Here is an 18,303-nt window from a genome sequence, read left to right on the forward strand (position 1 = left end):
CTTCACGATTATTAGCAGTTGCAGAGTGTTTTATGATTTATATACATAAACTGAACTCACTCAAAAACTAGAGGCAGATGTTCTTATCTCCTTTTCACAGATAGGGTACCAAATGTTCATTTAGGAATCATGACGTTTGTAAAATCACAAAGGTGGTGAGTTACAAAGCTGGGACACAGATGAAAATCATTTGTATATTCTGCACTGTCCTCCCCCATTAAAAATATTTCATCAGTTGTTTTTAGGAAAATGTTTTAGTGGGAACTTTAGGATTAATAATTGTTTTATATTAGTCACAATATTGATAAAAGGATAGCATAGTAACTCTATCGGTCATTTTTCATGAACCAGTGTTGTAGATTGTAATCTCCATTTTTGCAGATGTAGAATTCATCCTCAGAGAGCAAATACCTTGCCTGAGTTTCTAAAGCTAGTGAGTAGCGGGGGCAACATTTGAACCCAGAACCTCTAACATCAGAATTTGCACTTTGAACAAAGCAAAGGTTTAAAATGAATGACACATGCCCATAAAGAGAAGAATAATCTTGGTGTAATTTTTATAAAACTGTAATTTTTAAATGTGCTTGTGTTTTACTGTATTTGACACTGAATATCTCTTTACCTGAAAAACATTTTTCTATATTCTTCCTCTATTTCAATAGGTTAGAGAGCACTGGAAAATACAGGACTACATTGTCTTTTTTGTACCAGACAGCTTTCATGCTATTATTTGAAAATATAATATAATAATACTTTAAGTCTCTATAGAGTGTAAACAATTTTGTCATAGGGTTTCATATTTAAAAATTAGTATTTGCTGTCAGCTACTACATATTCTGTAATTTCAAAAAATTCCAAGAAATGGGCAATACAGAATACTGAACTTTGATGCTTCCCTTTGACTCATAGTCACTGGTTCAGAAAGAAGCGTTTTTAAAAATGTTTATTCAGACAGAGTTTTTTTACTCTCTACTTTCCCACTAAAGGCAGAACTCAGCCTTTTTTTCCCTAGGAGGTTTGGTTATGGGTTTTGTTGTTTTTTGGAACAGTTTTGATGAAAGAACATCATTATATTTGTAATCTCATATTATTGGAAAACAGAAAATGAATTTTTATGCTTTATCATTTCAAAGATTTTTCTAAAATGTTTCAAAATACATCTTTAGTTTGAGTTATTTCTTGGGGAGTACCTAAAACTTTTATTTCTAAGTAGGAATAAAGTTCAAGTTTACAAATGAAGTCAAAAGCAAAGTGAGAAAACGACGTGGGGAATAGTGAAAGACAAATGAGGGTAAATTAAAGCTCAATTCAATTTGTTTTTAACAGTTGAGTCCATTAAAATGCAACTTCATGGTGACACTTCTTATAGTACTGCAAAGTCATCTTATTTCTAAGATGCAAAGCTTAAAACTTATTTGTGTAAAGTCCCCCCTTTGTTTGTGTCAACTTACTCAGCCAGTGAGTTTGACTTTGTAGATATCCATAACTAAATCCTTTATTTGGTTATAAATACCCATCACTAGTCATGGATCTTGTAAAACGTAATACTGTCTTGCTGCTCAGAAGATGATTTTACAAAATAAACGGTGACAATCTTTATGTTGCTACAGGATTTCAGCCATCTCTAAGAAAGGGTGCCATGTTTACTAAATACTCTTTATTGTATACAGATTTCATACAAAAAAGGCTTTTACAGAAATGTTACTGTCGGGACTTGAAAAATCTATGGAAAATCTAATTTTCCTGAATTGCCTTAGTTTCTGATTTTAACAAAATGCAAGGATCAATATTATATTGCCTAATCTTGTTTTATAATGTTTGTTTACATTATAGTCACTTCCAAATGACACCTCTTGAGGTTCGTGCTATGTCTTAAACAGTGGATCACGTTGGCTGATTGAAATATTTGAAATCTTAGTAATTCTTTGTGTTTCCCCCTTGTTAAATGCTTTTATTTTGAGGGGGGTGGATCTTTTAAAAGTATAAATGGTGATAAACTACTCATTTAAAATTTTTTATGTATTGCCTCAGATATCAATATTTGAAAAAATATATTTGAATAAACTGGAAATACAGGGAACAGCAATGTCTAATTCATTACACTGGAGTTTGCCTACATCCCAGTGTAAAACTGTTTCTGTGAAAATTGAAACACGTTTTATATTACTGAGCATGAAATTACTTCATAGTTTTTTTTGTTTCAACCTCTTCTTCAAATATTGCAATATAGTAAGAATGGATGTGGTGGCATCATTTTCAGGGTTATAGAAAGAAGAGCAGATGTTTAGACCTGAACCATGCAATGCACCTCTTTACATCTGCAACATGTAGCATATCCCTAATAAAATATGACATGATAATAGAAGTAATAAGTTATATTGTCTGAATTCTATGACAATAGCTCTTCCCAAAGCTGACTGCTTTGCACTCAGTAGGTGCAAAGATATATTTTATTACATGATTTATGAAAGGCTCAATTAATGTGGCTTTAGGACAGGTAAGATTCTGAAGCCACATAAACATTAATTCAGTAAAATACATATCAAGATTAGAAACTTTTAAAATTATTTATCCAGGTCTAGGGTACAGAGTATAAAATACTGCGGTATTATTTGTCATACCATTTAAGGATGACCATAATTAGTTACTATTTAAGTTCTAGGCAGAGTAGTTCCAGATAAGTCATAACATTCAACCTTTTGTTCACATTTGTTTTTCCACAATATTTGTGATAATTGTAACTTGGACCAGTCAGTCTAAGATTAGCATTTCAGAGATGCATAAAGTAAATTTCCCCCACTTCCCTATGATGGTCTTTTAAATATAGTAGATAGTTTTTCTTCTGTCTCCTCTCACATAATCATTTCTACAAGGAAAATCTGATTCTTCTGTTTTTATCACAATAGGAGACTTACCAACTTACTTGATATTTATTTCTTATATATAGAAATATCGACTTATCAAAAATAAAAGCAAGCGCTTGGCTTTATCCAGTTTAACACTGTTATAAAGGCAGGAATTAGAAAAGGTATTTCAATGCTGTATCATTGGCACGTAGCCAGTAATCAGCAGATAGAGGAACATCGAAAAGAATTAGCAACACATTTATTAGACTTTTTAAATAATACAAAGGAAGGAAGAAAAAAGATAAAACCAGGAAACTGAGAATTTAAAAGTAAAACAGTTTAAGTTTTATGGTTGGATGAAAGTGGAAGGGGAGTTTTCTCGTCTCGTTCTGTGCGATTCAGGCTTTCTGGAGCATGGCATTCTCTTCTGCGTCCCGTAGTTCATCAGAGACCTTTAAGATTGAGCAAAGATGAAAGAATGACCAAAACCATTAGAATCTTTGAAGCTTCTCTTAATAATTTGAGAAATTATCAAAGATGTTGGGATGTTAAGCTTGAAGAACTGTAGGAGTTTAAAAGCCTTCTTCAAATAACAACTGGATTACAAACCTGGCATTATGAAAGTGTGTACTTGGGCACCCTTATCAGCCCTAGTTTACAGTTGAGAAAGCTGCAGCACAGAGAGATTAAGTAACGTGTCTGATGATCACACAGTTAATGCCACAGGACTTTTCCTCTCAGCTTGCAAGAGCAACTTCAAGGAATGTATATCCCCAAATTTTTAAGAAGCAGTTTTCCCATTAATGAAGAAATGAAACTTATTCTAAATCTTTGCCACAACACACTTGGCTCCATTCACCCAGCTCGTGGCTTTTCTCTCAAGCATCACCTGCTGAACCTTACCTTATTTTACTTTGTTACTTTGTTTTTGAGCTTGCATAAGTTCTGCTAGTAAATGTTTGTGAAATTGTTCATGTTTTTGTTGCCTTATATAGTAGAATTTACTGTAGTAGAATTTATTTTCTACTATAACAATTTTATACAGTAAAATAATTTTATAATTTTATGCATGTATAATATAGGGAAACAATATAATAATTTTACATATATAAATAGCCTTTGCACTCTTAGTCTCCACAACCTACACTCTGCTTTGGGGGCCGGGGGAGAGTGGTGAATTAGGGCTTGAAGAATGACAGAGGATAATTTAGAAATGTAAAGAAAGCAGCGTTGCTCTGTTTAAAGAGGAGTTAGGAGGCCACAAACTCTGGCTCTGGAAAATTCTGAGCTTAGCAAAAGACAACTTTTGAATCACCAAATGTTGCTCTTGCCCCCCAAAAAGACCACATTTAATTAATCCAGGTAAATGCCCGTCTATTTATTATATTGCCAGGGCTAAAAAAAAAAAAAAAAAAAAAAAGGAAAGGAAAAAGGAATGTAATGGTCGTTCTGCTCCAGAGAATGTTAATTATTTATCCTGATGCAAACATAATTACCTGGCAATTCATGGAAATCAAAAAATGTGGCATTAGACAGAATGAAATAATTAAAATATATTGATAATGAGCACACACTGCTATATTGACCCAACGATGGTTAAGATACCAAAGATGCGCTCTTCAGAAGGGTATTATTTTGTAATTAAAAAGAACTGTAGGAAAAGAAACTGAAGACATGATAATTATACAGTGCATTCAGCGTAGTTGTCAGTAGAAATGCCATTTAAGGAAAATAATACCATGTTAAAAAGAAGTTAATGTGGAAAAAAAACCTGAAAAGGAACTTACTGTTGATACAAGTAGGATCAATTATACATGTCTGGAAGGCAATAGTTATTTGTGATAGATTTTTAAATACTAGACACTGGAAATAGTTTCATAATCAGCGTCTTGTTTTTATTGGAGGTGGAAGATTCATCATTTCACATATTCATCATCACTGACCTTCCTTATCCAGGCTTTCTTCTCCAGAATCGACGCTATCACTCATGATCACAGAGTATATTTTTTTCTTGGTTCCTAAATTTGATGTTATTTGAGAGTGTCTGATGTTCCTCATCCATAGTAGATCTGTCATTGCCCTCATCATGCTGAGGGACATAGTACTGTTTATATTTTTAAGGGCAGAAAGGCTTGATTTGATCAATCCAGTGGGGAAAAAATAACTCAAAGTCATTCCTGGCATCAATCAAGGCAAAAATTCTTTCACTCTTTCAGCTTTCTTCCAGCTGGGTGGGCATCCACTTGGTGGAAAGTACTTGCTACAAAAAGAATGAGTGGTTTGGACTAACCTACGTCTAGTCTTTTTGATGATTTTGAGATTAAGCCAAATATTTTCATTGACGAAAAACACGAAGAATTATAAACAGCTAGCCACGTATGTGGACAATCCTAACTGATCATTGAACATCGAGTTAAAGTGTTCAGAATTTTGATTGGGTATAGTGACAGGAATTCAGGAATAATTTTGCATAGTCTGATATCCATATTTATTGCCGACTTGACATCAAGGCACAATAAAGAGATAAGCTTTCATTCCATTTAAATGGAGAATGCATTTTAAACTATCCCAAGTCTCTACATCTCTAGAGGAAAGCCTTCAAAATTTAAGACCAGTGTGTTGGTCTATCTGGTTCTAAGATAGACCTCATGACAGGCAGGCAGTTCTCAGAGGCAGGAATAAGATGAACTATAGACTGATAAGATTTAACTCAGTCAGCCTAGGTCCTACAGTTTTTAAGACTTAAATGGCATATCTTTCAAATCAAGCCAATTCAGTAAATATTTAAGTGTTTCCTGTGTGTGAGGCACTCTTGGGATGGAATGGCAAGTTGGTCTCGTGGAGACACTCCCAGCATACTCCCTAGAGCATCCTCCCACACTGGGCGGAACCCATTAGTTTCCTCCTGCACTTTCAGGTCTCGTCACAAATGTCGCTGCCAAATAAAAGGCTTCTCTCTCACTCTGCAAATGGCAGGGCTGCTTGCCCCTGCTTTCCATGGTTCATGGTTCCTCAGGTGCACCCTCACAGTTACGATATTATTTGCATGTTCACTGCACATTTCCTTGCTTGTTCACTGACTCTCTCTCTTCCTAGGCTACAAATCCCGCCAGGACGTCTCTATTGCAATTCCCATTCTGAACACCTGGAACAGAGATATAAATTAATAAACATTTATTAAGGAAGGAAGGAAAGGAGGGAGGGAGGCAGAGGTTAATAAAGTCAGGGAGATCATCTAGGACACAATTTAAGTATCTAGGCAACAAATTATCTGTGTCTCCAAAGGTACCTTATGGGGGAGGAAGACATTCCTAAACTATCTCTTTCTAAATTTCATAAAATCTTGTCAAAAATATAACTCATTATACTTCATATCAACTTATATTCTTGCTCAAAGCCACCAAGACTATTAATAGACTAACAAATGCTTTTCTTAGGAGAAAGTACCTTGTATGCTTTTTATAATATTTTTTCTGATTATTAATGTATATTCAACGTAAAACATTTGAAAACTATATACAAATAAAAAGATGAAATCATAGTCCAATCCATAAGCCTGTCACCAAGAAATAGGGTGTTTTTTAGTACATTGGCATGTTTTTTTCATGTCTTTTTTCTATGCTTGTCTGTGTCATATATTTAGTTGAGACTGTATAGTATATATGCAATTTGTTATTTTATTTTTTTCACTTAACATAATGACATAATTTTCTCCTACCAATAATCAGTCCTGTATTATTGGGTATTTATAGTATTTCCATTTTTTCAGCATTATATATGACACAATGAACCTAATATACCATGGAAAATTGGAGTATAATAAAAGTGTTTCCAACAAATTTAGGCTGCCATCATTATTATGTGCTTATATATCAGGTAAAACTGAATGCATGTCCTTCGACGTTCAGTTTTCCAGAAAAAACTAAACTGAAGTATCAATAAAAAGAAATGAATAACCAAAACCAGGAAAGTTGTGGCTACCATAACATGTTAAGTGTATGTCAAATGAAAAACATGATTTGAATTTGGCCTCTTTTGTTATTCCTAACTGCATGGCTTCATCCAAACAACAATACAGTTCAATATTTAGTGAAGAGATGTCTTGACATGTGATTTGAAGGCACAACTTTATTTTTATTTTGATTATTTTCCCTGTGTTTCAAATGAGGTTTATCGTGTGAGTGAGGGATAACCAGGAAAGGGCAAACGGAGCTGTGTTTTGCCCATGATATAGACACAGATTCCCCAAACTGTCTCCCTAGAATTTTTCCAGAGTCCTTAGTTCATCCTACTCTCCAATGACTAATTCTTTCCCCTTGCAAATCTTTACCAAAGATGATTTTGTAGCCTGAACTGATAAGCCACTATGAAGGATATTCAGTAAGTTGAGAGTTCATCAATGCTGTAAAAACACCTTTGAAATGCACAAACCAGAAAGCTCATGTGTTTCAATAGATACTGAAGCTAAGAGGAAAAAAAAAAAAAAAAGCAAAACAAAACAAAACAAAAAAACCTCCAAGCATTGGGTAGTATTTTTGACCCCAGCTGGTCAAATACAAGAACTTGCCTGTGGTGTTCATGAAGAATAAAATACAAATAGTTTATATTACATGAGGGTACCATAGATATGTTTATCTGATGGTGACTTTCATATGCATTTCAGCTGTGTAATCAAAGACAGGTACAAATAAACCCAAGATATGCATGTGTATAGCTTCCTTGGTCTGTTTATTTGGGTGTTCCTCAGGGCCCCTAAACCCTTCGGAAGCTCCAGCATCCTGCATTTACTTAAAGTCACTGTTTCTCCACGTCATGAGACACAGGCTATGCTTGTCCTTAGAATCCGTCTCTTTCTAAGAAAGAACAATTTTAGAGAATGCCAGAGGACCAACATCTTGGTGATTAACCAGATTTGAAAAGCAAAGAAAGCTCACTAGGGTTTGAGAGTCTCTGAAGTGTTTCTCTACAAATGCTCAGTTAAGAAGTTTTATCCTTGTAGAGCTTTTCATTGCATTTCACGTGTAACAGGAGAAACCAAAGGAAGTTATGTGGGAAATAATTTCTTGCATTATAAGGACATTCTTCCTTTCATGGTAGTTATTGAAAAACTGAACATTAATTATTTAAACCCTTAACCCCAAACTTTTTGCTTTTAGTTGCAATAATTAATTCCAGTTAAACATCACACATTAAGCATAGAGGCAAAAAAAAAAAAGGCAACTGAATGATCACAGTCATATTTAGTTTCCCAAATACCTCTGTAACCCTAATTAGTTTTTCATTAATGTGTTCTGTGGAATCTTTTTAAAAGAGTAGAAATGTCCTTATCTCTGTAGAGTTATATGTTGATTGCCAAAGGTGATTTTTCTGACGAATCCCACACATTCGTGGGAAACAATTTGTCTTTGTGTCAGAAGGAACTCCTTGAACAACTTGGGGTGAGGCTAGAGAACAGCAGCACATGTTTGCCTGAAGTCTTACCTGGAGATATGGCCGGGCTTATGTTACACAGGCTTCAGCTGTATAAATACATCATGCCATCTGCACATGGCAGGGGAATTGAGCCTGTGGAAGCTCAAGACCTGTGTCAGTGTTTTCACAGAAGGACTGTTTATGAACAGATGTTATGTGGTGTTTTTCACAGAAAATGGACTCTGGAGAGAGAAAATGTCTATCAATTACTGAGGTATTATGTATAACAGCAATTTTTAACCTTGAGAATAATTTTAAAGTTCTCGGTAAAATATTTTCAACTGTGGCCACTTTCTTTGTCTCAACGAGGATTCAACCTCCTGTCGTGGGCGCGCTTCCCATTGTAATGTTCTTTGGAGATCTCTCAGTTGGTGAGATTGTGTTCTGTCTGACACAAGGTACACTCGATGTTCTGATCCATTCATGACTGCAAAACCTTTCAATCTATGTAGAAACTGCTTGTCATTTTCTTCTCTTTTCTTTTGCTGATAGGAAAAGACTTTAAAAATCAAACTGTAGGATTGAATGACCATTTAGGTTTCCTTGTTATCATGTGTTCTTGATGTTTTTCATGTAAAAAGACATTGTAATTGATCTAAATGTTAATTATGCTCTGGACAATTAAGCATTCAGAGATCTACAAAATAAATTTATTCTCTATAGCATGCTTCCTAGATTAAATCTAAGACACTTACCATGAGGTGGAGGTCCAGAATGCTTCAGGGCCAGCACTCCAGAGATGGAATTATCTCCAACAGCCACACCAAGAGCACTGAAGCCCCTTTGTGACCTGTTGACAGACACCATGTTTTGCATAATATATATATTTTCATTTTCCCCTAGCTTTCTTATTATTTATTCAATAAATCCTTTTTTCTTGCTGACAGCAGTTGTATTTATAAAGCTAAATCCAACACAGCAAAATGTTCATCACTTTATAAACTAAATGCTAATGTTTTATTTATGTGCAATGAAGAAAGAAAAAAAGAACTGAATTGATGTTTACCTTACAAGCAGCACAAAAGTGCAGTACCATAATAGTGGAGTTCATAAGCATTCTGGCTTGTAATTTTGGGTGTCAACATTTGAATTGCAGAAAGAGTTTATGCAGACATAGCACGTACACAAGTGCAGTTTAGATCCACATCTATAAAAATAACATCTGTTTAAGCATACATTACATTTAAAAATAACTGTACAGTGATCAGCTGGTTAAGTACAGTTAACCAGATGTCGTTTTAAAGGGCCAGATGGAACTATGAAACTAAGATTGAAAAATTAAAAAATACTGTGAAAGGTCAAACCAATTAAGCAACCTGTTTTGTTGGCATGTAACAGTTAAAAAGTAAGTTAAACTACTTAAGGAGTGAGCAATATGAAGATGTAGCAGTTAAAACCAGGTCTTGCTCCTCTGAGGACAAAGAGAAAAATCCAGGCTAGAGTTGCTCACTTACTGGAACTCAGGCCAACCTCAGAAATGTGAATTTTCCTGTGGTTATCAGAGGCTGGGGAGTGGGAGGTTTGGGGAGATGTTGGCCCAAAAATAGAAAATTTCAGTTAGACAGGAGGAATAAGTCCAACAGATCTATCGCACAACATGATGATTATAGTTAATAAAAATGTATTGTATACTTGAAAATTACTAAGAGAGTGGATTTTAAATGTTTTCTCCACAAAAAAAAAGATAAGTATGTGAGGTAATACATATGCTTGATTTAGCCATTCCACAATGCAATATTTCAAAACATCATGTTGTATACCATAAATACAAATAATTTTTATTTGCCAGTTAAAAAATTATTTTTTAAAAAAATTGAAAAATAAATGTGAATTTCTGTTGAGAGGATTCGGAATTGTCTTCACTATATTTTAAATATATGTTTTCAAACAAAAATTAAAACTTCTGTTACAAAGTCACAGGGCCCAATAAAATTCTCCAAAGTATAAGCTTTTCCCAAGTTAAGCATTTTAACATAACGGTGGATAAGACTAAACGTATGAATATATGACTTAAGTAATAAATCTGATCCTTAAGAGTGAGAAATCTGATGATTTTCTAAGAAGCTCAAATTGATTATTTTTCTTTCCTCATGTTGCATATCACATGCAATGAAAAGACGAGGCAAATATTTATGGAATATCTATACTGAGGCAGGTTCTGTTACAAACATGTTCACATACATCAGAGGTTATGTGGCCTGCAGATGTGTTTTGTTTGGCTTGCACAGTGCTTTAAATTTGAATTAATTGCCAAAAACTAAAAATTGTGAGGTTTCACATAAAAGTCCGGATTTCCAGCTTCCCGGAAAACCTGGCAACACCAGGTCCACATTTTTTCCATTGCAAAAACTCACTGGAGCCAAATAGGAACAGCTGCCTCTTTAGAGGGACAGAAAGTCTCAGCTTTGTCACAGACACCACCAGTCCCTTCAAATCAGAGACTGCATGCCAGTTGCCATTTACTGCCTTCTACCTAGCCCACTTTACTCAGAGTAACTTCGAGTTTCCAACTCTAATAGTTGTCAACTCCCTTAATCCCCACAGTCAACCTTATAAAGGGAGTACCGTTTGTTATTAATATTTTTTTTTTATGATTAATCTAGCTTTTTTATTTTTATTTATTTATTTATTTATTTATTTATTTTTTAATTTTTTTTTTTTATTATACTTTAAGTTTTAGGGTACATGTGCACATTGTGCAGGTTAGTTACATATGTATACATGTGCCATTCTGGTGTGCTGCACCCATTAACTCGTCATCTAGCATTAGGTATATCTCCCAATGCTATCCCTCCCCCCTCCCCCCGTTATTAATATTTTACAAAAAACTAGAGACAAGAGAATCCTACCAACTCCTCTGAGTCACACAGTTGGTAACTACTAGAGGCAGAATTCAAATTTGAGTCTGGTGTTTCTAATATTCCTGATATGTAAGTCTTTATACAGCCAAAGTATCAGAATTCTTTTTTTTTTTTTTTTTTTTTTTTTTTTTTTGAGACGGAGTCTTGCTTTGTCGCCCAGGCTGGAGTGCAGTGGCGCGATCTCGGCTCACTGCAAGCTCCACCTCCCGGGTTCACGCCATTCTCCTGCCTCAGCCTCCCGAGTAGCTGGGACTACAGGCGCCCACTACCACGCCCGGCTAATTTTTTGTATTTTTTTAGTAGAGACGGGGTTTCACCGTGTTAGCCAGGATGGTCTCGATCTTATCTTTGATCATGTGTGGGGCAGCAGGCACTATTCATCAGAAATGAAATAAATAGATCTACTAGAAGATAATTGTTGACCATACACAGCAGACAATTTAGTGCTGACCTTTGTCCAAAGAAGATTGAATGATTGAGAGTCAAGATGTGAAAGAACACAAGAATGCCAAAGAGATTCCATCCCCCCAGTTCGTGTCCTTCTGTTGCCTTTGCCTGTCCCACGTGCCAGAGCTGAGCAGGACTTTGAGGCTGTGTTTTAGCTAAGTGAGGAAAAGCTGAAGATTGGAAGGGAGAAAATAGTGGCTTGTGTCATAATGGACTTTTTTTTTGGATCAGGACTCATTTTTTTTCTTTTGGCAATACACGCTTCCTCCTGGAATTTCTTACTATACTTTCTTTTCCAGCATTGACTTTTCTTACATTTTTCTACAGTAAATTAATAACAAAGAATGATATCTGCTAAGCAAGCTTTATTTTCCATCTAAATATGCATTTTCAAATTTCAAGCCTCTTTCTTTGTCTGTTGCCCTTGCTGCTTACTTAAATTTTAAGTGAAAACAGCCAATTTTTAAAAAATAAATTTATTAAGGAAAGCAGAGAGATAGATTAATGTACAGTTATGTCACTAAACCAGGATAAAGTTATATACATATATATCTTTGTATAGGGATCCAGATGCATGGCTGAAAAATAAGGCAATATTTACAGCAGGTTAGAGTCATGTGATCTTATTTAAATACAGCCATCGTTTTCCTGGAGGTGAAGCGGTTTTACACGGGGAAAGAGAATATAGTTTTAAAGAGAGAGGGAGGGAGAGACAGAGAGAAACAGAGAAGGAGAGAGAGAAAGAATAGAGAATAAATTCTAAGGGAAAGACAAATTTTGAGGACTGAAAAATGAAAGATTCCACCTAAACTTTTCTCATCCAGAATGTAACCCATTAAAGAAAGATGTCAAATAATGCTTAACAGCCTTTTTTAAAAGCCTCTAGAAAGCCTATGTTAATAGGACACACTTGTGGTATTGATAGTTTGGTAAGAATCAGTGTCACTGGGTGCAGTTGAAATGCAACAAGAATATCCCAGAAGACACTACATACTAGCATTTTAAATATCATGAGTAAGCAATAGTTGGTGGTAAATATCTTGGAGTTAGTGCTGGGAAGAACTGACTCAGTAAGTGTCTATGCAGGAGTAGCAATTCCTTGTCAAGAAAGAAAGAAAAGAAAAAGAAAAGGGGGGATTTACAAAAGAATGGGTTTGAGAGTAGAGAAGGAATTAGAAGAGGACAGTTAGAAAAGAGGAATCAGAAAACCTATAAAGAAAATTCTCCTATACCAAGGACCTTCTATTCTGAATCCACTCCCTCCTCTTCAGTTAAATGAACTGTTAAAAGACCCAAACCAAAACTGCAGCTACTCAGCCAACAATAACTTGGGAAGTTAGAGCAGATGGCTCCACCTCTCCATCTGATTACAGCACATCCATAACCTCCCCTCAGCTCCCTCTCATAGCAACAGGGGAGGACAGGCACATGGAATGGCTGACACTCAAAGGAGGAGGCTGGCAAAGCCATGGCTCGGGTTTTTAGAGTTCAGGCTGATTTTACAGGCCTATTAATAACACATATGTTGACCACTCAGTTTTCTGATTTTGGGGAATGGCCTAGAAGCTAGCTGCTTTCCTCACCAAAACCCATTTCTTGCTGGTATGCCATCAAACATGATTATGTAGCCCCAGGAAAGTTCTACTATTTTAGCTGAAAGTATATATCACACATTCCTGAGGTTGTAGAGATTGAAATTGAGCAGGGAAGAAAATATCAGCATTTGTTAAATGCCATGAACTCTTGAGCTACGGTTTCAGTCATTTGGGATGTCTTTCCCATGAAAAGATGAATAACGTCCAAAGATGAAGGGAAACACAGTCTTCTCACCAAATCATGATTGGAGCACTGGTTCCATATACGGTTGCCTTTTGGGTCCCATGCAGCGCAAGCTGCAAAAACCTGCCACAATGCTGGTGGGCAATAGACAGCCAGCTATTGTGGCTGGAATTGGAAAAGCCAAAGATTTAAATCAGGGTGACCCAAAGCAGTCGGGGGTGGGGGTGGGTGGTGGTGGTTGATTTCTCCTGGAATGTTGAGTGCAGTCAGGTTCCAATTACTTATCTAAAGGCAACATTCTGGTGATCAACTTGAAGTGCTTCTCTTATTAGGAAATGACGAAGATTTTCAGAGAGGAAAGAGCCATAACAGTAAGGTGGGATACATAGGTTGTTGATACCAGGGACTGAAAATATAAGAAGCCCCCAAACCCAAAAAATTAATCAACAATGTGAGTAAGACAATAAGTGACTCTTGCTTCATTCATGTCATTCATGAAAAGGGGCTTTTCATGAATGCTTCATTCATGTCAAGGGGCATCAAGGAGTGGTGGAGACTATGGCGCAATGGATTACCACCAGAATGCCCTTTCTAAATTGGGTGGCCATAGTCATAATTGCCCCAGCCACTGGGCCTGATGCTACAAAGTTCTTTGCTTTTTGGGGGAGAAGACAGAATCTAGATTATTATGTGGGACCTCCTAAATATTAACTGTTGACAACTAATTCTCTATATTTTTAAAATTAAACACTGAACAGACAAATAAATACATCTCTTTGCTAATGCACCTTGGAGGCCTTTTTAGGACTTCTGGTTACATTTGGCATGCTTTCCTCTGAACATGTATGCAAAAATATAAGAGAACACAGATTAATAGAAAAGCCCTGAATTTGCTGATATAAGGACACAGGGTCAGGCCTCAACTTTGCATTACCGGCTGCACACCCTTGGGCAAGCCCATTGTTCACACCCACCCTCTGTCCTCATTTTTGAAAGGAGCAGTTATTTGTGTTATATTATCAGTGAGACTAAAAAAACCTCATTGTCACCGACCCCAAGCTCTGTAATACCAGATATTATTTTGTTGGTCTTTTATTCTACATTTAGAACAAACCATTTAAAAGCAAATATGCCTAGGAAAGATAACAAGGCAACTTAAATACTAAGTTCCAAGTGTGTAACAAAGCTTTAAAAGTGGTTTCAGAAGGAAGACAGTAATAGGTGGCTGAAGATGAGGGAATGTGACATCATCAGAGGAATACCAAAGGGTCTCTGAGGGTCCTGAAATCAAACCAACCATACCTTCACAAAGTACCTTAGAGCAGCTGTCCCCCTCCCAAATGTTATAAGGAATACTAATTTCCTGTGAATCAGTGTTGAGGAAAATAAAAGTCTGAGAGCTAAGTTAAGTGAATATTGCGACTGCAGGATTTTTCAGAGCCTTTAATTTTGCTTATATGCTGTGTGAATCTATAAAAGGAAGATATAGTATGTTGTATACCTAAGCCTTTGACCATTGAACCTTTGTTTATTTTTAAGAGACTAGCATTTCATCATACACATGTTCAAAAACATTGATCTATATGAAGAAGGTTGTAATGACTATACTCACTTTTAGCTTCAAACCCTATTTTCCCTCCATGCATTAGATTTTTCAGGGATTTCTAGGTTTTATTGTGTGTTAGGCCAAAAAAGGCATGCATTAAACATTTTGGTTTTGTTCTTTCCAAGTACATGAAATCAGCATCAGTATAAACTTAGCAGCTCAAAATTTTCTCATTCGGTCGTGTCTCTAAACTTCAGTCCTAGAGAGAAATGCCCTTATTTTTATGGCTTTTTAATCCTATCTTTCCAAGTGCACACTAACTGGATTAAAGCAAGATATTAATAATATTTCTAAAAATAATAATTTATACATAAGCCTTGAGCTGGGGCATTTTCCAGGTCTCCCACAAATTTAGACTTAATATAAATCTGAATTGCTTCTTAAAGAAAAGCACATCACGATTATTTTTCACTGTTGGCTTTTATACAAAGCAAGTTCCTGATCAGAAAATATATATTTTTTAATTTAGACATCTGACATTGACATTAATATAGACATCAGGACGCATTCTAAATGTGATCACCAATGAACATCATAACATGCTTCCAATGTTATGGTCCTATTTTGTTTAGAATTCCTAAAACTACTATTATTGACATCTGAGTCTTAATTTTGTTTTCCTTTAATTTAACTGATCTTCAAATAGTAAAGACTAAGCAAAACTGTTTTTAGCTGTATAGCCAGAATTTTTTGTCCCTAATATTACAGTTTTTAATAAACAGCCTTCTGTTCTATTGCCTCAATTGTTTTTACAGTAACTGTTTAATTTTATGTGTATGCACATAATTACATTATTCATTAATCCACAAGTACCTGGTATTTGTCCATACGTATATTTTCCCATATTTATTTTGCAAATGTGAGGCTTTCCATTTAAAAAAAAAATAGATTTAGTGAGGGATAGGTTTGAAAGGTATTTCATTAAAGCAAGTTGTTTCGTTTTCTATTTGTTTGATTTACCATACTCCTCTCTCCAGTAAAAGGAAGCTGAATTTATGTGGGCTTTTTATTAGGTCTAGTGTCATTGTAATCCTTTTCTTTCAATCATAATTTTTCCATAGACATGAAAGATTTTGGTAAAACATGCTGAACAGGGTGCTTGCTGTGAAACATGGGTAGCTTTTTCAAAACCTAAAACAGTAAGAGTACCCTGAGAATAGAACAAAAGAAATTAAAACGCTAGATATGCCACAGTTGTCTCATGCAGCAGTTAGAAATTTAATTATTTTATCTCGTAGAATAATGTGCCCTTCAGAAATCATTTTGGACTAGATGTTTCAAACCAATGATCTGTAGTTAATTATCTTTAATAACTGTTGCACATTATGGTTAGATCTATGTTTTTGCTAAACCAATTAATAATATCTTCATTAGTATAAAGACAAGGTAGCAGGATCCTTTCATTTTTCACATTGAAAGAGTAGATATTTTAAACACTGTAATTTACTTTAGCCATACATTCCCAATGATATGACTAATTAATGAAACTTCAAAGACATAACTTCCAAAAAGCTACTTATTTTAAAGTCATTGTTGCGCACTTAATGACATTAGATTGGGGGCATTGCTGACACCCTAACTATCCATGTCCTGGAATTGACTACATCGTTTAAACCACCAAAATGTTTAATGTTTTTAAAGAAGAAAGAAAAAAGAAAATTAATTGCATATTATCTCTTTTAAAGACCTGTTGATTATAGAAGAAAAGATTAAAAATGGATAGCCTCTCTTTGTCCTCAGTGGATGGCATGACCACAGGACAAAAACATTTCCTTTTTAGTTAAAAACATTTGCGGGCCCATAGGGCTTCTGCTGATTGTAAAGAAAAGTAAGATGACAGTGATGGTGGCTAAGCCCATCTTAGGTTGGCTTTCCTCTTCCTTTTGAGGTGGTGTTGACACTCATGGAAGGGGCAGCTGCAGCCGGGACACGTTCTCCAGCATGGTTCATTGTGGTCAATTCACCTCACTCTGATCTTGCTATGATGAAATCCATTCAGATGCATGGAACATTTAGATCAATTATTGAGAAGCCTTGGGCCAAATTTTGGCTTTTGTTGTCTTGTTAGCTACATGTAGACAGAATTTTTTTTCAGTGGGGTCATGTTACTGCAGATAATTTCTTTGGGTTTTGGAGCATTTCACTCCCACAGCTATTTCAAAGCAGGAAACATGATTTTGAAATATTACTTAACACATATTTTAATATACCTAAAAATACTTGATAAGAAGTTTTTCTTGTGAGAATTAAATATAGCAAAAACTTAAATGTATTAATACCTCCACCTTGTTAAAATTACTTGAGATGACTTACAGAAATATGCTCATCTGCAGTAAATAAAACTTGGGTAAAAAGATGAAAGAAAACCTAATATAAGTTCATTCTAGGCTTATTAGCTATTGAACACATGTTAAATGTCATTTATGATAGCAGAGGTGGGCCTGATTCTGGCCTTGTGGTGCCAAACAGCCAAAGCAAAGAGGGAATTCGCTGCATCCTGAAAGCTAATTCTCCAGAAAACCAGGAACTTCTACTTTTCCAGGCTAATCAAATCCAATAAGTTTGACTTTCTATTAATGACATGAAGAACATAATTGTTGAATTAAGAGGAATATTTCTATTCCTTTGGACAGAAACTTGCTAGGGGAAATAGAAGATCTCTCATAATTACATACACTGAGTGGTGCAGACTTCTTAAAAGGCAGAAGTAGAAAGTCAGTCATTCAAATACTTTGTATGTCATATGACTAAAATCTTATGGGGGTATAAGATAGGATGGAGAAACGTAATTAATAGAAGACAATTCAGTGGAACTAATTTTAAAGGCTGGAAATTGGTTGGTGACCTATAGGCTTTAGTTCTGGCTATCACCAAAAAAAAAAAACTTCCACAGCTAAATCTTTTACAGATTCTTAAATTTGGAAGTTACCATAGTACTTATATAGCCTCTGGAAGAAAAAAGCACATAAAGCCAAAAACTGTCCAATTCCATAAAACGTTTGGTGAAATCAGTTGTCAGAATGAATCTGCTTTTTTGTTAATCTAGTAACTGAAGGCCTTTATGTCCAGAGTCCTTGTTGTGATCTTACTGCAAATGAGGAGAGAGATCAAGTTTTACAAGGAGGAAAGCATTCTATTTATAATCTATACACATGTTGAAACCCTTTCTCCATACAGAAGTCAGAGCAATCATGTAAAATTCAAAATTCAGATCCAGCCATGTTACCCTCTATGTTAGTTGGAGTTTTACCGAGAAATAGAACCAAAAGGATGTATATGTATACATATGTAT

This window comes from Gorilla gorilla, chromosome 2 (genome assembly GCF_029281585.2).
Source record: "Gorilla gorilla gorilla isolate KB3781 chromosome 2, NHGRI_mGorGor1-v2.1_pri, whole genome shotgun sequence".
NCBI lineage: Eukaryota > Metazoa > Chordata > Mammalia > Primates > Hominidae > Gorilla > Gorilla gorilla.